Genomic DNA, 27,274 nt, shown 5'->3' with positions numbered 1-27,274 from the left:
CATTACATTGAAGAAAACTTTCACATATATCTTCATCATTCACAAAGGTGCAATTAAGAATAACTTTTTAATAATAACACAATTGCCTTGTTGTCATGATTAATTCATGCATAATAATGTGTAAGGGTATAGGGGACAATAACCTTTCCATTCAATACCACAATTACACCATAGTCATAGAATCTTCATTCTCAATATAAATCTTGAAGCACATGCATAATTCTTACATTGATGTACAAATCTCATAATTTACCCATCAAGAATCATGAAGCACATTCAATCCAATATTCTAGAATTTCTGTATTAGATGTTGGTAATAACATAATTCAATCAATTCAATTCATTCATACAAGACCCATTTACATGCTTATAAAATCAATTAATTCAATTAAGATCAAAATTTAGCAATAGAGGGAATCCATGGGTTCCTCGGGAAATTTCACCAAAATTAAACCATAAATCATTAATTCAAACATAACCCAACATAATTAAAACATTGAAATCATTGATTGAATAAGTTTATACAAGACCCAACATGCTTCTAAAATCAATTAATTCAATTAAGATCACAATTTAGTAATAGAGGGGATCCATGGGTTCTTGGGGGAATTTCAGCAAAATAAAACCATAAATCATCAATTAAATCATAACCCAACATAATTAAACCATTGAAATCATTTTTAAAGAGAATCCATGAATTTTGAACAAAATTCTTGAAATTGGGGAAAATTGGATGTTTTAAAATTAAGTTTTGAAGGGGCACTTTGGGTGGAATCTACCCAAAGATGAAAACTACCATACCATGATGATGAATCCTTGAAGAATATTATAAAAAACCCTTGAATTCTTGCAGCCCAAGCTTCAATTTTACTCTTCTTCTTCTTGGGATTTTAGATAGAGAAATATTGTGAGGAAGATAAACTTTTGATTTTGATTTGGGTCTTTGTGAAAAGGATTTTTGATGGGGTGTTTAATGTCTAAACATACATTATATATTTATTTAAAACTAATATAAAATATACTCATATAAAAATAGGACTTCAAAATAATATTTACTAAATTGCCCCTTGGCCACATGGACTTGCCTAATAAAACTAAGGCAAAGTTCAAGGGAGCTTGTATGGGAATTGATGTCTTTCACCTTCCTTGAACCCTCACTTGAACTTATACTTCGTCAATTTTTTGGGTCATTTACCATCCTTTAAACCTCACTTGAACTTATACTTGGTCATTTTTGGGGATATTTATGTTCAAGGGAGCTTGTAAAGGCAGTGATGCCTTCCACCTTCCTTGAACCCTCTCTTGAACTTATACTTGGTCAAATTTTAGGATTCTTTTTTTTCTTCCAATTATGCATAAAATATAAGACTGAAAAGTTAGGCTCTAGTTTTACCTATTAATTTTCCGGGTGTTACATTATCCTCCCCTTGGGAACATTCATCCTCGAATGACACTAGAAACACCTTACCGAGTTAAATACTCAAGATTAGCAGCCCATCATGCATGAAACATCATAATCAATGCACAAAACAAGTAGAAAACATCAAATCCATCTAAATTTACTCAATGCAACACAAGGAAGTAGGAACTACATCTACAAACCCATTATGCATGAAAACTTCAACATTTCTCATATCATTGGAGGAATTACCTTCTCCAACTCAAAGCATGCTCAACATAACATAATGAAGTAAATTATGCAATTATTCTCACAAGCACATTTGAGCATGTTCAATAATTCTTCTCATGAAGCATATAGGTAACTCATACTAAATACATATCAACATGAGGAATAAAAATATCATGAAAACTCATTTTCTCATTAAACATGAATTCATCAAAAACATGCATAAAATAAGGAGACTATGTAACCACATAATCACACATGACTTCAAAACATGAAACAAGACACAAGGATCTCTTTGTATTAGGCTTGAATAAGAATAGAAGAAAGCTATAAGGATATCGGAACTCTCAACAACATTACTATTCAAACATACCATCTCCCTCTTGGGAGTAAACCCATACTAAGGCTAACATCAAAATAGCATAGGAACCTTAATAAACCATTCACAACATTAAGAAACTATCAACATATTGGTGCCTTCATCCAGAAGAGCTCCTTTGTCCACTCTAGTAGCATCTTCTCCTTAAGCCTTTTCTAGGATAGTACTCCTCATCAAGCAACTCTTGCTCACAATAACCTCACCAACACCACTCAAGGTTAGAATTCAAGTAAACCTAAATCATAACATCAAGAACACTCATTGACCTTGCTATCTAAGCACATTATCTCCCCTCTCGGGAGAAAGCCTATACAAACTCTCTTAAGCATCACTTATTTTAATTTCGAAGGTCAGAGCAAGTCATCAATAAGCCTTCACATCCATCACATAAGATGATTCTAAACCAAGGTGAATTACAGTTCTCCCCCTTTTAAAGGATTCAACTCATTGAACATCTCTAGGCATCACTTAAACACCACAATTCATCAACTCTTTCAACATACCTCAAATATCAGTATGACTTTCTACTAACAACACACATAACAATAAAGCTACACATCTATACCGAACGACATCATCCTAATTCTATCATACGAAGACTCATCTAATCACATAGCCACAATTGTCATCAATGCAAGTGATGAAAGAAGTGTAGTTTTCCTAACGTCTTATAGACTGTTAATCATAAATGTGGCGCGCTTCACACTCATGGAAAAGACTCTACTAGACGTGGCTAGTGAGACATCATTCTAAATTCCATTCGCAACATCTTGTGCTTTGATACTATGTTTGTCCCTCCCCGAGGTTACACACCAGACGTGACAAGTCGTACAAGACACCGAAGAGCCTCATACAATCCTCATAACATTAGACATATGAGAAAATGTACGGAATTTAAAAATCTTTTTACTCCGTCAATCAAAAACCTCATTTAAAACTGACAACGAAAGTCTACTTATCTCAAATGACCATTAAATACAACTTGAACTAAAAATAGCACGACGCTTACAGTACAAAGTCTAAAAAGATTGTAATACAATGAAAGATATGAAACATCAATAAAACACTTGTCCTCGGATCCATGAGGACATACCACAACCTATGGAGGGAAATTGATCCAAGCTTGAACTAGAAGAAATCAACTCACTTGCCAGAACCTGCATATTGTAGAAAAATAGAAGAAATATGGGTTAGAACATTTAATGTACTAAGTATGATAGCCATGTAAAAATAATACTTAAAAAGACATTTTTGTTGAAAACCATGCTATATGCCAATTTTGAGAAACAACATGAACTTTAGTAAAATAGGCATAAGATACAACCATAATAAACATATAAATCATTTCATCACATTAGAACCTTCACCTAAAGTAACCTTAAGTTGTAATTGTGCAATGTAAGAATGACATCACATACTACCATTCCCACTAACTACCACTTTGAGATTATCATTTATGAACTTACCATTATTCATACTCATCTTTAAACATTTCATAATTCATGACAAGGAAAGTAACTCATAATACAATCCAAATAAAGCATCCATCATTACATTAAGCATTTAAGTCAGCATTCTCATTAGCTTCATTAAGCACATTCATTAATTAGACATTAAGAGATTAGAGAATCACGCCATAGCCCTCTCCAAGCGTACTCGTGCAATGCATGAATGACATCCCATATTACCACCCACACTTTATAGAACATCTTGAGTAACCATAGCACGTAACTCACATGATGGGAATAAGCAGTAACCAATATAGAGCATGTGAGCAAACCATGGAATCCGGTGTTTTGCCTCCACACCGAAAAGAGGTTTTCTACTTGCCTAAGGTAGGACCGGTAACATTTGAGCTTAGGTGGATCCACTAGCTAATAATCTATGTGGGCACATAGTTATGGGGAAAGAAAGATGTTCATTGAAACCCGACAAAACTTGGGGAGAGCATCTATCTTACCATATCCACTCGGTACTTAGCCTCTATTCCCATAGTGTAGTTAATTTTCATTAACATTATTGTACATGGGAGGGCTACAACCATTAGGTCTATCAACTGAAGATATATTTACACATGAAAGGGCAACCACCATTAGGTCTACCGATTCAAGGTTCATCATTTCACACCTGAAAGGGCTACCACCATTAAGTCTACCGATTTAATGTTTATCACAACATTAGTTTCTAGACTCATCATAAAGGGCTACCACCATTAGGTCTACCAGTTCAAGGCACAGTGTTATAATACTTCATTAATCATTTATGAAAGTGCTACCTCCATTAGGTCTAACGGTTCAATGTTTATTAAGTCAAAATACATTAGTTATACAAGAAGAGGATGCCTAAGCCTACCCATTCAAGGTACATCAATCCACGTTACTTTTATTTACACAAGAAGAGGATGCCCTAAGCCTAGCAATTCAAGATGTATCATTACATTGAAGAAACCTTTCACATATGTCATCATCATTCAGAAAGGTTCAATTAAGAATAACCTTTCAATAATAACACAATTGACTTGTAGTCATAATTAATTAATGCATAATAATGTGTAAGGGTATATGGGAGAATAATCTTTCCTTTACATACCACAATTACACCATAGTCATAGAATATTCATTCTCAACATAAATCCTGAAACGCATGCATAATTCTTATATTCATGTACAAATTCTCATAATTTACCCATCAAGAATCATATATCACATTCAATCCAATATTATAGAATCTATACATTAGAATTGGGTAATAACATAATTCAATTAATTCAATTCATTCTTACTAGACCCATTTACATGCTTCTAAAATCAATCAATTTAATCAAGATAACAATTTAGCAGTAGAGGGGATCCAGCGGTTCTTAGGGGAATTTCACCAAAATAAAATAATAAATCGTCATTTCAATCCTAACTGAATATAATTAAATCATTGAAATCATTTATTGAATAAATTCATACAAGACCCATTTACATGCTTCTAAAATAAATTAATTCAATTAAGATCACAATTTAGCAATAGAGGGGATACATGGGTTCTTCGGGTAATTTCACCTAAATACAACCATAAATGATCAATCAATCATAACCCAACATAATTAAACCATTGAAATCATTTTTAAAGAGAACCCATGAATGCCGAATAAAACCCTTGAAATTCGGGAAAATTGGAAGTTTTGAAATTAAGGTTTGAAGGGGCTCATTGGGTGGAATATACCCACAGATGAAAATTACCATACCTTGGTAATGAATCCTTGAAGAATTTGATTAAAACCCCTTGAATTTTTGCAGATCAAGCTTCAATTATTCTCTTCTTCTACTTGGGGATTTAGGGAGCGAAATATTGTGAGGAAGATGAACTTTTGATTTTGATTTGGGTCTTTGTGAAAAGGATTTTTGATTGGGTGTTTAATGACTAAAAATACATTATATATTTATTTAAAATTAATATAAAATATACCCATATAAAAATTGACTTAAAAATAATATTTACTAAATTACCCTATGCCCACCTGGACTTGCCTAAATAAACTAAGGCAAACTTCAAGGGAGCTTGTATGGGAATTGATGTCTTTCACCTTCCTTGAACCCTCACTTGAACTTATACTTAGTCATTTTTTTGGGTCATTTACCTTTCTTTAACCCTCATTTGAACTTATACTTGGTCAATATTTTGGGGCTATTTATGTTCAAGGGAACTTGTAAAGGCAGTGATGCCTTTCACATTCCTAGAACCCTCTCTTAAACTTATACTTGGTCAAATTTTGGGCTTCTTTTTTTTCTTCCAATTATGCATAAAATTTAAGACTGAAATGTTAGGCTCTAGTTTTACCTATTAATTTTTCGGGTGTTACATTATCTTCCCCTTGGGAACATTCATCCTCGAATGACACTAGAAACACCTTACGAAATTAAATACTCAAGACTAGCAAACCATCATGCATGAAACATCATAATCAATGCACAAAACAAGGAGAAAACATCAACTTCATCTAAATATAGTCAATGCAACACAAGGAAGTAGGAACTACATCTACAAAACCATTATGCATAAAAACTTAAGCATTTCTCATATCATTGGAGGAATTACCTTCTCCAACTCAAAGCATGCTCAACATAACATAATGAAGTAAATTATGCAATTTTTCTCACAAGTACATTTGAGCATGTTCAACAATTCATCTCATGAAGCATATAGGTAACACATACTAAATGCACATCAACTTGAGGAATAAAAATATCATGTAAACTCATTTTCTCATTAAACATGAATTTATCAAAAACATGCATAACATAAGGAGACTATGGAAACACATAATCACACATGACTCCAAAACATGAAACAAGCCACAAGGATCTCTTTGTATTAGGCTTGAATAGGAATAGAAGAAAGTTCTAAGGATATCGGAACTCTCAACAACCTTACTATCCAAACATACCATCTCCCCCTTGGGAGCAAACCCATACTAAGGCTAACATCAAAAGAGCATAGAGACCTTAATAAAACATTCATAACTTCAAGAAATTATCCACATACCGGTGTCTTCATCCGTAAGAGCTCCTTTGTCCACTCTAATAGCATCTTCTCCTAAAGCCTTTTCTAGGATACTACTCCTCATCAAGCAATTCTTGCTCACAATAACCTCACAAACGCCACTAAAGGTTAGAATTCAAGTAAACCTAAATCATAACATAAAGAAAACTCCTCGACCCTTCTATCTCCCCCCCCAGGGTGCAAGCCTATACAAACTCTCGTAAGCATCACTTCTTTCAACTCTTAAGGTCGGAGCAAGTCATCACTAAGCCTTCACACCCATCACATAAGATGATTCTAAACCAAGGTGAATTACAGTTTTTCCCCCTTCTAAAGGATTCTACTCACTCAACATCTCTACGCATCACTTAAACACCATTATTCATCAACTATTTCAACATACCTCAAATATCATCATGACTTTCTACCAACAACACACATAAGAATAAAGCAACCCATCTATACCAAAGGACATCATTCTAATTCTATCATACCAAGACTCATCTAATCACATAGCCACAATTGGCATCAATGCAAGTAATGAAAGAAGTGTAGTTTTCCTAACGTGTTATATCCTCTCATTCATAATGTGGCGCTTCACACTCATGAATAAGACTCTACTAGACGTGGCTTGTGAGACATCATCCTAAAAACCATTCTAAACATCTTGTGCTTTGATACCATGTTTGTCACGTTCCGAGCCTACACACCAGATGTGACATGTTGTACAGGACATCGAAGAGCCTCATACAAGCCTCATAACCTTCAAAACATTAGACATATGAGAAAATGTATGGAATTTAAAAATATATTTAGTCCGTACAATCTAAAACTTCATTTAAAACTGACAACGACAATCTACTTGTCTCAAATGACCATGTAATACAACTTGAACTGAGAATACGGTCACGACGCTTACAAAACAAAGTCTAAAAAGATCGTAATACAATGGAAGACATGAAACATCAATAAGGCACTTGTCCTCGGATCCATGAGGGCATACCACAAGCTATGGGGGGAAATCGATCCAAGCTTGAACTAAAAGAAATCAACAGACTAGCCGGAACCTACACTTTGTAGAAAAATAGAAGAAATATGGGTTAGCACATTTAATGTACTAAGTATAATAGCCATGCAAAAATCATGCTTTAAAAGGACATTTTGGTTGAAAATCATGCTATATGCCAATTTTGAGAAACAACATAAACTTTACTAAAGTAGGCATACGATACAACCATAATAAACATATAAATCATTTCATCACATTAGAACCTTCGCCTAAAGTAACCCTAAGTTATACTTGTGCAATGTAAGAATGGCATCCCATACTACCATTCCCACTAACTACCACTTTGAGGTTACCATAGATGAACTTACCATTCTTCATACTTATCTTGAAACATTTCATAATTCATGACAAGGAAATTAACTCATATTACAATCCAAGTAAAGAATACATCATTACATTAAGCATTTAAGTCAACATTCTCATTAGGTTCATTAAGAGCACATTCATTCATTAGACATTAAGAGATTAGGGAATCACACCATAGCCCTCTAAAAGCCTACTCGTGCAATGCATGCATGTTATCACATACTACCACTCACACTATATAGAACCTCTTGAGTAACCATAGCACATAAATCATATGATGGGAATAAGCAGTAACCAACATAGAGCATGTTGGTAAACCATGGAATCCAATTTCAACTAAGTGGATCCACTAGCTAATAATCTATGTGGGCATATAGTTATGAAAAAAGAAAGATGTTCATTGAAACCCGACCTAACGCGGGGAGAGCATCCATCTTACCAAATCCACTCGGTACTTAACCTCTATTCCCGTACTGTAGTTAATTTTCATTAACATTATTTTACATGGGAGGGCTACCACCATTAGGTCTATCGACTGAAGGTACATCTACACATGAAAGAGCCAGCACCAATAGGTCTACTGATTCAAGGTTCATCAATTCACACATGAAAAGGCAACCACCATTAAGTCTACCGATTTAAGGTTTATCACAACATTACTTTCTATACTCATCATGAAGGGCTACCACTATTTGGTCTACCGGTTCAAGACATAGTCTTATAATTCTTCATTAATCATTTATGAAAGGGCTACCACCATTAGGTCTACCAATTCAATGTTCATTAAGTCAAAATACATTAGTTAGACAAGAAGAGGATGCCTAAGCCTACCAATTCAAGGTTCATCAATCCACATTACTTTCATTTACACAAGAAGAGGAAGTTCTAACCCTAGTAATTCAAGATGTATCATTACATTGAAGAAACATTTCACATATATCATCATCATTCACAAAGGTGCAATTAATACTAACCTTTCAATAATAACACAATTGCCTTGCAGTCGTGATTAATTAAAGCATAATAATGTGTAAGGGTATAGGGGAGAATAATCTTTCCATTACATACCACAATTACACCATAGTCATAGAATATTCATTCTCAACATAAATCTTGAAGCAGATACATAATTCTTACATTCATGTACAAATTATCATAATTTACCCATCAAGAATCATGAATCACACTCAATCCAATATTCTAGAATTTGTACATTAGATGTGGGTAATAACTTAATTCAATCAATTCAATTCATTCATACTAGACCCATTTACATGCTTCTAAAATCAATCAACTCAATTAAGATAACAATTTAGCAATAGAGGGGATCCATGTGTTCTTGGGGGAATTTCACCAAAATACAATAATAAATCATCAATTCAATCATAACCCAACATAATTAAATCGTTGAAATCATTGATTGAATAAATTCATACAAGACCCATTTACATGATTCTAAAATCAATTAATTCAATTAAGATCGCAATTTAGCAATAAAGGGGATACATGGATTCTTTGGGGGAATTTATCCTAAATACAACCACAAAGCATCAATTAAATCATATACCAACATAATTAAACCATTGAAATCATTTTTAAAGAGAACCCATGAATTACGAACAGAACCCTTGAAATTGGGGAAAATTGGAAGTTTTGAAATTAAGTTTTGAAGGGGCACATTGGGTGGAATTTACCCAAACATGAAAATTACCATACCTTTATGATGAATCCTAGAAGAATTTGATGAAAAAACCTTGAAATTTTGCAGGTCAACCATCAATTTTACTCTTCTTCTTCTTCATGGGTTTTTAGAGAGAGAAATATTGTGAGGAAGATGAACTTCTGATTTTGATTTCGGTCTTTGTGAAAACAATTTTTGATTGGGTGTTTAATGACTAAAAATACATTATACATTTATTTAAAACTAATATAAAATATACCCATATAAAAGTAGGACTTAAAATTAATATTTACTAAATTATCCTATGCCCACATGGAGTTGCCTAAATAAACAAAGGCAAAGTTCAAGGGAGCTTGTATGGGCATTGATGCCTTTCACCTTCCTTGAACCCTCACATGAACTTATACTTGGTCAAATTTTTGGGTCATTTACCTTCCTTGAACCCTCACTTGAACTTATGCTTCGTCAAATTTTTGGGGCTATTAAAGTTCAAGGGAGCTTGTAAGGGAAGTGATGCCTTTCACCTTTCTTGAACCCTCTCTTGAACTTATACTTAGTCATATTTTGGGCTTCTTTTTTTTTTTCCAATTATGCATAAAATTTAAGACTCAAACGTTAGGCTTTAGTTTCACCTATTAATTTTTCGGGTGTTACAAAAACCCTTTTATAAGTAACCTCCAAGTATACTTGTGCAATGCATGAATAAGACCTCATTATCCCATTCATGCTAAGTATCCCGTTTCGCCATCATATTCAGATTTACCATCGTTTGGTCTCATCCTTTTAATTGTCATAATCAAGGGAAACTCTCACCTTCAGTATATCATAACATAACAGGGAAGGTAACTATAGCACAATCCTATCTAAACATACATCATACAAGAAAACACTTTCTTAGGTAACCTTAAGTCATAGTTGTGCAATGCATGAATACGACCCCATAATCATACCCATGCTACGTACCACTTTTAGGTCCTCATACTCATACTTCTTGATTTGGAGACTTGTCCCCCTTTTTTAATACATTGGAACCCTAGGAGATACTTCTTTAAGCACATCTTAGTCCCTCTTCTTTACTTCTTAACACTATGAAATGCTTACTCCACTATATCTAAGTTCATTAGGTTTCACCATTTGGAGATGCTTGTTTAAGCATGTCTTAGTTCATTATTAACTTGGAACTCTTTGAGATACTTCTTCAAATATGGCTTAGTTCCATAATAATCATGTAGTAGTTGGGAAAATAGCCTTAACCGACATGGGACCACATGAGCTATCACATGATCCCCTCCGATGTTACCCACATTGAGAAGGGTTGGTCCACCTGCCTAGGCTAGAACCGGTTTGTTAGCTATGTTAGACCCACTAGCTAACTTTTCTACGAGTCACGTAGTTATGGGATACGAAGATTTCTAGTAGGAAACCCATACTCCACTTGCGAGGGACTCCATCTCACGAGCTATACTTTGGGAAACTCGGACTCTATTTGTGAGTGTTTGCATCTTGGAAGCCGGGCTCAACTAGGTAAAAGCTTCCATCTCAATTCAATATCCACTCGGTGCTAGGTATAATTCCCACAATATAGCTTATTAAGTTCTTACTTAATTCATGACTCTTGGAGGGATGTCTTTAAAAACCAATCCATGTTTCAAGTGATTCTATCACTTTATGCCTTTCAACCTACTTGATTAAACATATTAGCTTTACTCTCAAAGTCCTAACAATCAACACTCATGACTACAAGCCTTACTCTCAAAGCTTTACTTCTTACCAACATCATTCATACCTAGATTTCAAGTCATTCTAAACACATTTTTCATTATCAAGTGATTCTAGTCATAAATCATCATAAAGGTTCAACTTCAACCTTTACTGGTTATGATCTACCATATATACTATAATCTAATTCAATTCATGTGTACAACCTTTCATTCATGAACAATTACTATAGAAGTCATCAATTCTAGAAGATCATCTATGAATCCTCAATTTCACCTTTCATGGCATAAACCCACATTACTCTAATTTATTCAATTAGACTAGGGTTAACAATGAATAACATATAATATAATCATAATATCATGATTTAATACTAAAAAAATCATAAACAAGTACTATCTACTCAATTGGATTCATACTCAACACTACCAACAATATAGGAAGAAACCCTAGCTAGAATTGGGGTTCATCTTCACAATTGGGGGAAATCTAGGGGGCTCCATTGATGGAAGAATCCAACGATGAATAAGATATCATACCTTGATTATTAATCCCTCACAATTCTTGCAATGATGGAGGAATTTTCCCTAACTTGCTTCTCTTCTTCTTCTTCTTCCTCTTCTTTGCTTCATAGAGAGAGAATTTCTTGAAATGAATTGGGTCTAATTAGTCAATTGACAATAATTATTTAGAATCCCTTAATTAATGGTCTAATAGCTTTATATACGTGGTCTAATTACTTATAAAATGACCTTAATTAATAACTAATAAATTCTAGAATATTTCCTAAGCCCCTTCAGTAACCGACCTAAGGGACAAGGCTGCCTCACCCACAAAACCCCTACCCACGGGCCATTGGTGGACCCACGGGTCGGGCTGGTCCTCGTCTTTTTAGGAAAATTTGGGATTGATTTTCTATGGTCCGCCTCAAGGACCCTTGGTTGTCCCTTGGGGAGTCTTACCTTGACGTGTAACCCCTGAACCCCTCATTCTAAGTACGGGAAGTCATTTCTACATCTTTAACCCTTACGTCAAGCTCTAGAACCCTTACGTAAGACTCTAGTTTAACTTACTAGTTTTTCGGGTGTTACAAATCTAGAGAGGAGTTCTCGGGATGTGATTGATTATAGGAAAATTTCACTATATGTGTAATTGAAACTGCTAATAAATAGATAAATATCAAGTGGTAGGCTAGGCTATAGGTGAGATAGCTTTCTCTCGAACAACTATCGCGATTCAAGTGATTTCTTTCAAACATCAACAATCTTAATAAATAAGAACAACCCACAACTTAATTCATCTACTCTCTCAAGCTAGATAGGTAAAATCGAGATTATGATTTTCTCTTTCGAGCTAAAGCGATATCACTCAAATAACTACAATCATCAATTGAAATCTTTGATTCTAAAACCTCTTTTTCAAGCAAGCCCAAAATTCTAAGTTTGACTTGTATTTGCAACTACAATTCTTAGATTAAAACACAACTATTAATTAAAACCCACTTCAATTAAGCATTTAAATCAGTAATTAACAATACCCATAAGCTAATTCAACCCATAATCACATGATCACACCCCAAGAGTTCGGGTTTTGGCTAAACATCATAAAAAGATAAAAACAATTACCAACTCGATTTGCCATCAGCTGGGTAATAGACTCCAAACCTTTACAATTTTTTCCAAAGGTTGAATTCAAAGACTCACATGCAAATCTTTATGTTAGAGCCTCAAAAAGCATCAAAGTCTACAACGGAACTCTGAAACTAAAAAAAAAAGCCTTACTCAATGATCACATGATAATAGATTTATAGTTCAAAACTAAATTTATAATTGCCCAAAATTTGGGCTGAAAAGCCATTGGGCGAGATAAGTCTGGCATCTTCGAGTCATTTGATGACCCACCCTTCACTCCCTTCCATCGCCATTTTGTACTGATCTTTAGCCTCCCAAGTTATGTAACTTTGGGTAATCCAACTTGATGTCACGGAATGGATCGGAGAGTCGCCGATTGGCCAATTCTGTCGCCAACTTGGTTTCTTCCCTAGGGCTGGCAACCTGGAAGTGTAGATGAACTAGAAGAGCCTCTCGGTGGTTCACCGAGTGGTCTTGAAGATCAGCAGGATCGGTTTTCTTCACTTCTTCAGCTCGTTTTTCTCCTTTTTGACTGGTAGTGTCGTAGCCTTATTCCTTAGCTCACATACCTGAGAGTCAATGCTTTAACATCAATTTTTAGCATAAAGTAGGCATTTGAGGACACTTATACTACTAAAACAAAGCCCTAAATTAGTCCAAATTTCAAACAAATCAATATGATCATTTTGGCTTAGTGACTTCTACCTTAATGAAGTATGACTGAAATTTAACTTGTTCACGTTTTCTTTCATTCTTTTTCATCTTCACAACTCATCCTTGGCATATTAATAATGCACAATATTTTTGGTATAGTTCATCATACACCCCTTTTATTTCCACAACAAAGTGCAATGGATACAAATAAATCATTTGTTTTCTTTCTTTTCACTTTGTCCCTTCTCTTTTTTTATATGGAGGGGTTTCATCTTTGTTACACATGCCTTCAAGGATGTATTCTCACTACACCCCCAACTTAGGCTTTTGGCCTAAGTTGGTAATTCAAACACACCAATGTTTCACGAACGTTTTAGGTGGAGAGGACAAAGTCATTTGTGTTCATGTTTCATCTAAAGAAAAGGTTAGCCTCAAATGATGCAAATATAGGTCAACACACTCACTAGGTTGTCATACAAAGGTATAGCAATAAGGTTTACAGTACAAAATTTATGCTTGAGATTATTTCATTCATTCACCAAAATTAGTCAATTGGACTAACGGGGCACGTTCAATGTATTATCATGCACATATTTCAAGTAAACCTCACCACAAAAGGTATTCATAACAATGATCGATCAGGGATCTAGAAGTTAAACTCGTGTGCAACTATCATTAATAGACTCACTTTGACAATCTGACTAGTCACACGGAGATGCTAAGAGTGCACACATGACTTATGGAACTCAAATTACCTCATTGGGCTTGCACAAGAATATTGTTTATCAATAGAACTATTCAAGTCATTGATATTGACCACAATTGACACTCCAATGTACAAGAGAATATTTGCAACATTCACGATCAAGAAAACAAGAGAAATACCAACGAGTGAAAACAAACATTCACTATTAAATCATTCATAGAGAAGTTTGAACAAAAACACCAAGAAAACAAAATACCCAACAAAACTAAATAAAAACAAAATACAAATAAGAGCATAGGTATAAGAATACTACCTTCACTCCACCAAAATAACTATACAGTGTCCTCAATGTGAAATAAAAATGGAGAGTATCAACAAGGAATAAAATGGAGGGAGAGTAAGGGTCACTCAATAAGGGGATGAAGTTTGCATTGAAAGGATAAGAGGAGAAATGACTCTTCAATTCACACACCAATAGCTGAGCAGTACCAACTCCGCCGATCCACTTGGTGAGTCGCCGACTAGACGTCAGTTTGGTAAAATTTATAGAAACCTAGCCTTTCAGTTGATGCAAATAAAGAGATTGGTCGGGCTTGATGATCAAACTTAGTGAATCGCCGAGTTAGTTATTATCTCACCAAATATTTGAGGACAATCCTTAATTTTGGCATTTAAAAAGCGATGTGTTTGGGCAATCTTGGGGACCATTCTGCAACTCGTCGAGTGGTCCCATCCCTCACCCATTAGCCTTTCTTCAAAATCAGGGATTCTAAACTACACATTCCACAAACGTTAATAAAAACACAAAACAATAAAACTTGGGTTGCCTCCCAAGAAGTGCCTTAGTTAACGTCCTAGCACAACGTTGACATGCATTCAAGCATCTTCCAAATACACCACCTGAACCGCTGACAGATTGAGGTACCCCCTTATTTTGCCTATTCACCTTCAACACCTACCCTTCCTTATTTTCAACTTCTATTACCCCATTAGCAAACACCCGATTCACTTTGAATGGACCCTACCATTTTAACTGGAGTTTAGCACAAAAATCTCAAATGGGAGTAATAAAGCAACATAAGATCATTGACTTTAAAATCACGCGGGAGGATTTTGGTTTCATGCCAGTTCTTCATTTACTCTTTATAAGTGGCTGAACTCTGATAAACTCGTAACTGAAACTCTTCTATGACATGAAGTTATTCAACTCTGTCCTTAGATGAATACCCCCAATTAGAGTTCATGTCTTTTAAGGCCCACAACACCTTATGTTCAAGCTTAATCAGTAGGTGAGACTTTCCTAAAACCAATTGATATAGGTAATTATCAATCAGAGTTTTTAATGTAGTTCGATATTCCCATAGAGGATAATCATGCTTTCGAGACCAATAGATCCAATTTGCGTTGATGGTTTTTGCCAAATTTCCTTTAATTTCCTAGTTTGACACCTCAACCTGCCCACTTGGTAGTGGATGATAAGGTGTAGCAACCTTATGCTTAACTTCATATTTGCTCAACAATAATGCAAACACACGATTAAAAAAGTGAGAGTCCTCATCGCTAATAATTGCGCACGGAGTGCCCAACCTTGTGAAAATGTACCGCATGAGGAATCGCACAACACTTCTCCTTTCATTGCTAGGTAAAGTTATGGCGTCAACCCATTTAGAAACATATTCAACAGCCAACAAAATGTAATTGTTCCCATACGAACTCACAAAAGTCCCCAGAAAGTCAATTGCTCAAACATCAAACAATTCTACCTCTAGAATAGGAGTTAGAGGTAATTCATGCCTTCACGGTACAGCTCCTTCCTTTTGGCATTTAACACACCTTTTAACATGATAGTGCACATCTTGGTACAATGTTGGCCAATAATAACCAATTTGAAGCACTTTAGCGGTTGTACGTACTACACTATGGTGTCCACCAACCGGTGACACATTGCAAGCATCAAGAATTGTATTGCATCTACTTCCACATCTGGTACACACTTCCTAATTTTGTGGTCTTCACATTATCGAATTAGGTAAGGTTAATCCCAAAAATACATCTTCATATCGACCATGAACCTATTTCGTTGATAAAAATTCTGTCAATCGGGAAAATCCCACACACCACATAGTTTGCGATGTTTACATACCAAGGTGGGGTATTATTAGACACAACCATCAACGACCCATCTGGAAAAGCTTCTTCAGTATCTTTTTCACTGGAAATAGTAACATTAATTTCAAGCCTCGACAAGTGATCCGCCACTGGGTTCTCAAACCAATTATATGCACTATATAAATGTTTATTAGCTTTTGAACCATGTATAGTATATAATAAGTTTATTGTACGAACATATAATACACACGTAAAATGGTGGATCACAAGGAAGATACAAGATTCAGTAACAACCAAAGAAATACGGAGACTAGTATTAAATATATAGAATTTTACATTTACAATAGAAGTAATAAGTACTAACAAAAATGTTATTGCAAATTACATTTCAAGAAACAGCTACACAGACGGATCTAGACTTATTTTTTGCTGTTATCTTATGTTTTGTTGTTAATACATACAGATTTTTACAGCGAGCTGTAAATATTTTACTTCCTGGGGCTAACTCTATTCCTGACATTTTCCAATATAATACTAATGACTTAGGCATGGGGTAATTATATGTTTTTGTTTTTGCATTCAAATTTCTATAGTAAATAACCATACGGCTTTTACCTCTTTTCTGTTCGCTGTGTTTATTTACTATAAATGCTGGACTTGTATATTTGCTATTGCTTTCTTGAATATATTTGTTTTCTAATAATTCTTTTATATTCATTCCAAATTCTTTTAAATCCTCAAAATTATATTTCAATGGTTTTTGGGTTATTATACTATTTTCATCAATCAATTCAATTCTTACCTTTGTTTTATGGTTTTCCCATCCTTTTAAGGGATCTTCGCTATATAACATATCTAATTTTTCTTGAATTAATTTTAATTTATCTATTGAAAATATTATTAATTCTATATTGTGGGTCTTTTCCTTAACATTTTCTAGTTTTTGAGTGATTTTCTCACTTCCTTTAATCCATGGTGTACACTTTCTATATTCATTATTTACTCTTTTTGCTCCTATTTTTTGCTTACATGGTGTGGTAAACCACCAATGTGTTTTTGTTATTACATGGGGATATAGTTTTTCTAGAAATGGCATTCCTAAAAGCATATCTTTATTTATAAATTCATAACTATATATATCTTCTATAGTTAATATTTTATCCCATATTTGTAACTTTATATTTTTTGCTTTGTATGTTATCATACTTCCTTCATTATTAAATCCTGTGACTACTATATGTGTTTTTAGTTTCTCCCATTTTTCATCTGGTAGACAGTTATGTTTACACATGTTTGCTTCTGCTCTTGTATCTATCATTGGAGTGTAATATCTGTTGTAGTAATTTTCTACTATATTTTTGCAAGTATATAAATTTTCATACTGCTCTTTTTATTATGATCTTTTTGTTTTTATAAGTTATTATTAATTGTGTGTTTTCTAGGTTATATGGTTTCATTTCTTTTAACCATTTTATTCCTAATGTTATATTATCTCCTTGGTATATTTTAAAGTCTATTAATATTATTATACCTCCTATGATTATTTTTTTTTGAGTTGTTTCTTCTATATGTAACAATTCTTTTGGTAATTCTGGGCATACTTGTTCTTTAGAGGTTATTTCTTATTCCGATAATAATTCTCTTGGTATATAATTTTCTTCTTGTCCAGTGTCTATTATGATGATATGTTTTCTTTATTCTATTATTCCAGTTATATAGTAGTGATATGGTTCAATTTCTTTTATTTTTTGATATTCTACTGATTTTCTTGAGGGTTGGGACGTATCTATGTTTTTTATTCTTTTTGATGTACTTATCCTATCGCTCACTATTTCTAGATCTTCTTCTATGTCTATTTCTTTATAACTATAATCATTATTATCTATTACTAAAACAATTTGTTCAAAAGGATTCTCTATTTTTATTTTATTTATCTTATTTTTTGCTGTTATCTTATGTTTTGTTGTTAATACATATAGATTTTTACAGCGAGCTGTAAATATTTTACTTCCTGGGGCTAACTCTATTCCTGACATTTTCCAATATAATACTAATGACTTATCTATATTCCTATCGTTTATTGCTACTGAATAATTAGCACTTATTATAAACTTAAATTTCTGGTAGATTAAATTTCCTTTTACTGCACTTATTATACTTCTTTCTATTGGTTCTACTATTCTGTCATCTGCCAAATATATTTCTATTGGTGTATCTATTCCTTCTCTAAAACAAGCTTTTATTAATATCTCTGTTCCACCTAAGTGTATGTATTTTATTGGTTCTTTAGCTTTAATTTGTTGTATTTCTTTATTTATTATCCTTTTATTTATTATAGGTATTCTTGCTTTTCCTTTGGTATATTTACAATCTATTATATGTTCTTTTTGACTTACTACATAGTATTCCTCTTTTTGTGTTTTAAATATATTTCTTATCAATGGTATCTTAAATATTTTTTCTACACTGAGATCTAATTCTTTTCCTTTTATTTGTTCAAATATATTGATATCAAATATTACCTTTTGTTCTGTAGATTCTTCATTTGTATATTCTTCTTTGTTTATTATTTGTACGTCCTTTTCAGTCATCATTATTTTCTTCTATTTCATTTTCAGATATTTCGTTCTCAAATGATTCAAATTCATATATACTATCATCACTTTCTGGTTCATAATCGATATAATCTATTTGTGTATATGTTTCATCATTAATTATTATTTTAGATATTTATTTTTTCTTTGGATTTTTAGGTAATTTACAATCTTTAGCGAAATGTCCTAGTTTTCCACAATTATAACATGTACATTCTGTTATTTTTTTCTTTGGTCTAAAAGGTCTTTTTGCTTTAGTATTTTTTATGTAATATCTTCTTCTTGGTCTTTTATACTTATCTTGGGATTTATATTTTTATATTTCCCTGGTTTTCTATATTTCTTTTTATAATAATTATCATTACATCCGAATTGAGGTGCTATCTTATGTTTACAACATGCTAGGTTTCTGATTATTGTTTTTTCCATTTTTATGTCTTCTCTATATTTTTCACATATTACTGAATACCATTTTTGTAGATATCTCATTCTTGCTCCAAGTGTATCTTGTAATCCTGCTTCGTTCCAATCTTTTATTATTTTAGAACTAAATGGTTCTGGTAATTTTGTAAAATATAGTTTTCTTATTTCTTTCGATTCTTCTGCATTGTATGTTCCTTTGTAATAATATTCTCTAAATACACATGTATATTCGTCTATGTAGCACATATTACATATAGCTAATTTTAACATTAAATTCATATGTAACTGTTTCTCTTTATTCTGCTCTTCTACTTCTGTAGTTGTACTACTGAATTCATTTCTTATAGCTATTTCATATTTATTTAACATATCAATTGGTATAGTCACAATTTCTCCGTCTATTTTCTTATTATTTCTTAATGTTTTTATGCTTTCTTCTGCTAAATTTTGTAACCATAATTTTACTGTTCCTATAAGTGTTCTTTCTATGTATCCTGGTACTTCTGTCATTCCAATTTTGTTATCTATTAGTTGTTTTGATATATATCCTACCCATAGTTGTATTGTTTTGTTTATATCTGTTACACAGTCTAAATCTAAAAACCCATTACTTCGGGATGTTGTAGATGGTGTCCATTTTTTGTTTAATCTTTTATTCCATTAACTATTATATCTGTCAGATTCTTCATAACTAACTGTATAATAATTAGGACTTAGTGTTTTTGGATTTTTCACTTCTGGTGTACTCGTACTTGCTTCATTTTTAATTTCTTCCGTATTTATTTCTATCTTATTGTTAATTGTTTCGGTTTCTTCTATTTTTTCTATTATTTCCGTATATGTTTCACTTATATCTGAGCCTTGTTCTAAGCAGTTTTCATCTATATCAACATTATCAATTCCTATATCTGGGGTTTCTTTGGTTAGTTTTTCCTTAAATTTTTTTATCTCTATTTTTAATTCTGTTTCTATTTCTTTTTCTTTTTGTTTGGCCGCATATAATTCTTTAAGCATAATTAGTTCTTTTTCTAAGACAATTATTTTATCATTTTTCACTTCTTCGATCTGTTGTATTTCTAATTTTGCTTGTTGTTTTATTGTATCTATTTCTTTTTTCCTATCTATTTCTTCATTCTCTCTAGTTATTCATACCATTGCAGTTAGACTATCTTCTAATCTTACTGTTTCTCTTTCTATCATTAGATATAGATTTTCACCTATTTTTTATACCTTCTTCCTAAATTTGAAAATATTATTTTTATTTTTAATACTTCTGGATTTTCGTAGGTTTTTTCTTCTATAGAAAATTCTTCCTTATTAATTTTAATTTATGTTTTAATTTATACTCTATTTTTTGTATATCTAATTGTAATTTAAATATTACTTTTCATTATGCTAGCAATGATTTTTGACATACTCCTGCATATATGTTGGATTGTAGTCTTTCTTGCTTATGTTTTAACTCTTGTCGTTTTGTTATTACTGTTCTTATTAATTCGTATCTATGGTTTTCTCTACAATCCATGTTTACTTCTTTTTTATTACTTGGCTCTGATACCAACTTGGGGGGTGGGGTCCTTCAGTTATTCTTTTATAGATTGATTCGTTCATAATACATTTTTTCTAAAGGAATTAATATAATAATTTCTCTTATGTTTTCCAATATATATTCTATGTATTGTATGTCGTGAGTTTGTTGGAATGTTTCTGTAACGACTCGGAAAATGATAGGTTAAGCAAGAGCCTATGACTTTGTGTTGACTTTATAATGAGGTTCTATGAGGGGTTTTTATGTAATTTCATTTTAATTGTGTTACATCCGACAATTTAAAATGAATATGAAGTAGCTTGAAATTGGAAGTAGTCACTTTTGGAAAAAGTTCAGAACCTGGAAATTTAGTTAAGTGTGGGAAATCAGTGAGTTTTTGGCCAACTTTGAGCAGTCATAACTCCTAGCTCAGGATGATCCAAGAGTAGTTCCAGTTATATTTGGAAAGCCCTTGGAACGATCTTTCCAACGCCACCAAGTTTGCTCAATTCCGAGTTCGTATGAGCGAGTTATGCCCTTTGAAAGTTGGGCAGTGAGCAAGGAGTCCGTCCGGAAATTTAAGGGCATTTTGGTCTTTTCACAAATCTTTTCTTTTGAGGTTATATTATTGTGTTAGGCTGATTGTGGATCATTTTTGTTCCATTTTAAAAGAGTAAGAGTTAGGGTCCTTGAGTGAAGAAAGAAGAAGAGGGGAAGAAGAAGAAGAAGAAGTTGGAGCTAGGATTGAAGATTTTGAGTTCCTTCTTCTTCAATTCTCGTGGGATTTCAACTTAGAGGTATGGGGATTCTTTATCCTTGATTATTCTTTCTTTCAAGGAGCTCAATTCAAATGATTCAAAGTTCTTCCAAAAACACAAAAATCCTAATTTCGATTCTAAGCATGGGTTCTTGCATTAAATGATTTTTTTGATGATTTACGTTATTAATGGTGTCTATTGATGGTTTTAAGAAAGAAATTTCCATGAACCCATGTCTTGGCAAGTTTCCTAAAGTTGGCTTATGAAGTGGGTTTATTATTTATGATTGAATGATGATGGAAGTATGCTTGGATTGAGTTGAATAGTTGACTTCTATTATTATCTATGCTTATCTATTGTGAATTGTTGGAGAGTTGAGGAATGGTGATTGTGGCTTGGGAAAAAGGGTAAGTGGACCTAACTTCATTGTTAAGGTAGAATTGATATAGAATTGTGATAGATTGATGTGTGATCCACTTATGGTGGAGGTGTTTACTTATTGAATGTATTGTGTTTATGGTCTTGGAGGCATTATATGAGGAATTGAAGTGTTGACATGATATCATATATGTGAATGGGATGTGAAGGACTTGAATGAGAATCAAATGAAGTAAAGGCAATCATGTTGTGAATATAAAGGTGTTCATGTGATCTCAAGGTGATCTTGTTTAAAGTGTTATTGTATTGTGATTGAAAGTGTGTCCTCTATTATTGTCCATATGTGATGATGATGGAATGTGAAGGAACTTTATAATGTGATGTGTGTCTTGACTTGGTAGACTTAGGTGCATCTTCTTGATACATTAGAAGCTTTTTTGAATATGAATCGATAGGATATGGCATTCCTTTCGGATGTAAGTGACGAAACCTGTTTTTAAGCTGGATAGTGTTTGGTATTTTAGGCATATCTCTTTTGCTCTAGAACTTAGTTTGCAGTGAATAAATATGATTTGGAAAGCTAACTCGTATACCTACAACTTTTATGTTTATGTAAAATTCTAATTTAACTGTTATGGATACGAAATATGGGACGCAACATAGGGCATGTTCTGCCCAGATTCCGAGAATTGAAATCCTACATGACCAGCGGCTAGTGTCTTGACTATATCTTTTTGTACAAAATATATTTTGCGGTGATCCTTGTTTGTTTGCAACCCTAAGAGATGTATCTACATCTTTCATGAAGTTTATAAAGTCTAGTTCTGCCATTTTCCTTTTCAAATCTAAGATGCAACATGAGGTACTAGGTTGGCCAGATTCCCTGTTTTGGGAGCATAGTTGTATTTGTACATGCTAGGCTTACTTATGATGATGATCCTATTTTACGTCATCATTACTGAGCTAATAGAAGTTAAATAAGTTATGTAATTGTATTTCTAAGGTTGATATACTCGTGAACAAGTTGAGGTATGTGGGTTTGATTGTGGAAACCTTCCTTTCCACAAGTCCAACCATTTATCCTCTATTTCTACTTCAAGTTTATGGGTCCTTATGATTATTTATGAACTCTTGAATTATGAAATTACTACTATACATCCTATTATGGTCTATTTTGCATATTATCATGAAATGGAATTATTATGTGATGTTTATGGTTTTCATGCTTCCATGATCAAATTATGAAGGTTGATATATATGTATGTTGTTGGTGGGCTGATTTATATGGATTTTGGAATTGGTTGCCTAGTACGGGGGGTAGTAGGCCCGTATAACCATATCGAGGGGTTGGTACCTTGGTTGCCTAGTACGGGGGGTAGTAGGCCCGTATAACCATATCGAGGGGTTGGTACCTTGGTTGCCTAGTACGGGGGGTAGTAGGCCCGTATAACCATATCGAGGGGTTTGTACCTTGGTCCCTAGCTCGGGGGGTGGTAGGCCCGGGTAACCACATTGAGGGGTTTGTACCTCTTTTGCCTCTCCAAGGGGGTGGTAGGCCTTGGAAATACTATATTGATGGTCACTCACCACACATGTACTACGCCCCACTAAATATGATTTATTTTTTGTAAGCATCATTATACATATCATCTCATTAATATGCTATCTATCGGGTATGATTATGCACGTTGCCTATAAAGTCCTTATCTAAGGTAATCTTGGGGAACACTTAAGTGTGCTTGAAGAGGATCGTGTGGGCGGTCACTTCTTGTCTCACTCAAGTGTGTCTTAAGGTTATATTAGGTAGAGGTCCTATGGTAATAAAATGACATGTGTCCTTCTAAAGTTAAGCATGGGTTGTATATGGATTTATGTTAAGTATATGTATGGTTGGCTATGGTCTTATATGTTAATGTTGACTTGTATTATGTCTCTTATACTTGTAACGGAAAGGTTTTATCAAAGGATATGAAAGCATACATTTCTTGTAAATGTCCGTTGTGCATATTTTCTTGCATGGTCTCCATACTTAGTACTTAATTGTGCTAACCCCTTTCTTTCGCTTTTTGACTAAAGTGTAGGGATTTGGAGATGGTAATATGTCATGGCTACTTGTTAGGTTTTTAAGAGTTGAAGATGAAGACTTGGTGAGTCCTCATAGATTCGAGGGCAATAACCAACATGTTCCTTTTTTTATGTCTCTCTAGTATTTGCTTAAGTTTTGAGTGGGCTTAGTCCCAATGTTATATTCAGGTATTAGATGGTTTTGAGACATATTGTATAAAGTCTAGAAAGTCTTCCGCTTGCTATTTATTGAAAGTATCTTCGTGTGTGAAGAAAGTTTTTAATTCCTTATGGTTTTGGTGTCTATGCGATGAATGAATGCTAAGAGGCTTGTATTAGACCTCTTCGAGGTCGAGTACGCCGGTTACGACTAGGGGGTGCTCCCGGGTCGTGACAGTTTCTATATTTTCTTTTATTAAATTACCTAATATCGTAATATCTATTATAGTTTGTTGCCAATATTCTAAGTATTCTTGATTTATCATTAATCGGAATATTGAATTTCTAAATCACTTAAGTTAAATTTTAACATTTCATTTTCTATCTCTGTATCATCTATTTCATACCATACTTGGTTCAGTAATTCTTCTTCTTCTTCAAATATCTTTTCCCATATTATTCTTCTTAGATCTATAATTTTTAGGTTTTTGAGTAAATATAGGATTAATGTTTTATATGCTAATATCATGCAGCTGCATCCCGAACAAATGCAATGAAACTACCACCAAAGGGAGGCGAAGGAAAGGACACAACGCCTGTGGTTGAGACACCGAAGGAGGTTAGCTCAGGCAGTAAGGGGGTCTACGAGACACACATCACCACATCCGACAATGAAGAGGACTCATAAGATTCCTAGGCTTCTATCTCTGAGCCTGAGGATGACCAAGTATTACATGCCTAGAGAGGGGAGCTTGACTCCAAGGCGATGAATGATTTGTCTAGGTTCCCGGTGCCTCAGACTCCTCCTTCTCCTCGAGTTGTAGCTCAAGAGTAGACAGTGGCCCCAGCACCACCAGTACAGGGTGCTCCTCCTCGATCACTCAACCGCTTAACGACTGATGGTTTGAGGACCATTCTAGAAGAGAAAAGATTGTTGTCACGACCCAAGCGTATACCCTAGGTGTAACATGGCGTATTAGACCCCAAAGGGGTCTCATACAATACCTTTAGCTATTAACATAAGATAATAGAAAAATACATAAATTTAAACCTTTCTTTAAATCCATACAATCGAAATCTTTTCATAGGAATGCAAGCGGAAGTCTTTGCTAAACTTTTCTCTCAAACCATCTATTAAGCTCTTGAATAAAGTCTCGGGACGCAGCCAATATATAATTCTAAAACATAAAGAAATGAAATAAAGGGAAGTAATGGTTTTGTCCACGAAGCTATGAGTACTAACCAAATCTTCCAATCCTTGCTCCTTAGAAATCTAGCCTCCAAGTAGAACACAAGTCTCCAAACCCTACATTTGGTTAGAATGTAGGCATAGTATGTGTTAGTACAAATTGTACCAAATATGATAGCTAGCACAACATCATAAGAGCAACTCAAAATGGTTAGTCAACATAAGACATTAGAACAAGAGATAATAACAACATCATAGCATAATCTCCAACATAACCATCATATAGTCATAATTTAACATAAGACATAGTTAATGAGCATAGGATATACATCATATTCATAGCATGGTCTTTGCTTAGACCTTAATACTAACATTATTCAACCCTTAGTCTTTACTTAGGTTTTCATGTCATAAGAGCACTATACTCCTAAGTAACCTCAAAGCACACTTGTGCAATGCATGGGTGGCATCCCATAATACCACACACACTAAGCATATCCTTGAAGTCACCTCATTCATACTTACAATATAAAGGTGTCATTATTGACCTACTTCATATAGACAAGGAACTATCATCTTAAGTCAATCGTATCATGGAAGGAAACTGTAGCAACAATCCAAGCTAAGCATACATCACATAAGAGAACACTTCATAAGTAGCTTCAAGTCATACTTGTGCCATGTATGAATAGCATCCCATAATACTATTCACACTAAGTACTTCTCTAGGCTAGCTTACTCAATGCTTACTATCTATCATTCTAGACTATCAAATAATAGCACCCTACTAGGCTAGACCTAACTACCATGGAAACACACACTTTCATGCAAACCATTCTATACAAGAAAGAGTACAAATATTCCAATATAGCTAAAATGCAAACATTTAATATAATGCATGCTACACTTAGGGGAGTATGAACCCTAAACCCTAAGCTACCCTTAGGAGAGCATGAATTCTAAATCCTAAGCTACCCATAGGAGAGTATTAATCGTCAATCCTAATCTTCCCTTAGGAGAGTATGAATACTCAATCGTAAGCTACCATGAAATGGTCTTGGCCTAACCATGTCATGCTACCATGAAGGAATTCTAACAATGCTAGTTCAAGCTACCCTTAGAAGAGTATAGATCCTCAATCCTAGGATACCATGCCTACTCTAATTCAAGCTACCATGAAAAGCATCCTACCAATGCTAATTCAAGCTAACCTTAGGAGATTATGGTTCCTCTATCCCAAGTGACCATGAGAACTTCTAACCCATGCTACTTAAGTCAAACTATACATGAAGGGATTGGATGTCATAACTTCAAGCTATTCTATTCTAACCTTCTTTGATTCATTTTAGGTGATTAAATTTTCAATATAGAATCATTCTATGTCAGAAGACCTTTCACATTCTACATACAAGCATTCATATAGTTCTAGGTATGTCATGTGGGTAGAAACCTTCCACCACAACTCTATCTATTCGTATACCAATTTTATGCAAGCTAAATCATCATATTAGACTTCAAGCCCTATTATCAAGCCTTACTCTACAATCATCATATTTGATTAGATCACTAGACATAAAAATTACAAGCTTTAGTCCTAGTAAATTCCAGTCATCATTCATCATAAAATCCTAAATTCAATCACTACAATTCATGATTTATCATACATTAATAAATCAAGTTAAATTAATGATTTCATATTCCTATTCTTGAACAAGTTCTATACATTATAACAATTCTATAAGATCTATTAAGAATCATCAATTTCTCTTT

The sequence above is a fragment of the Solanum verrucosum genome, unplaced genomic scaffold (assembly GCF_900185275.1).
Source record: "Solanum verrucosum unplaced genomic scaffold, falcon-dt-bn FXZP01000084.1, whole genome shotgun sequence".
NCBI classification, from domain to species: domain Eukaryota; kingdom Viridiplantae; phylum Streptophyta; class Magnoliopsida; order Solanales; family Solanaceae; genus Solanum; species Solanum verrucosum.
The sequence above is the reverse complement of the archived record's forward strand: the minus strand, read 5'-3'. Positions refer to the sequence as shown.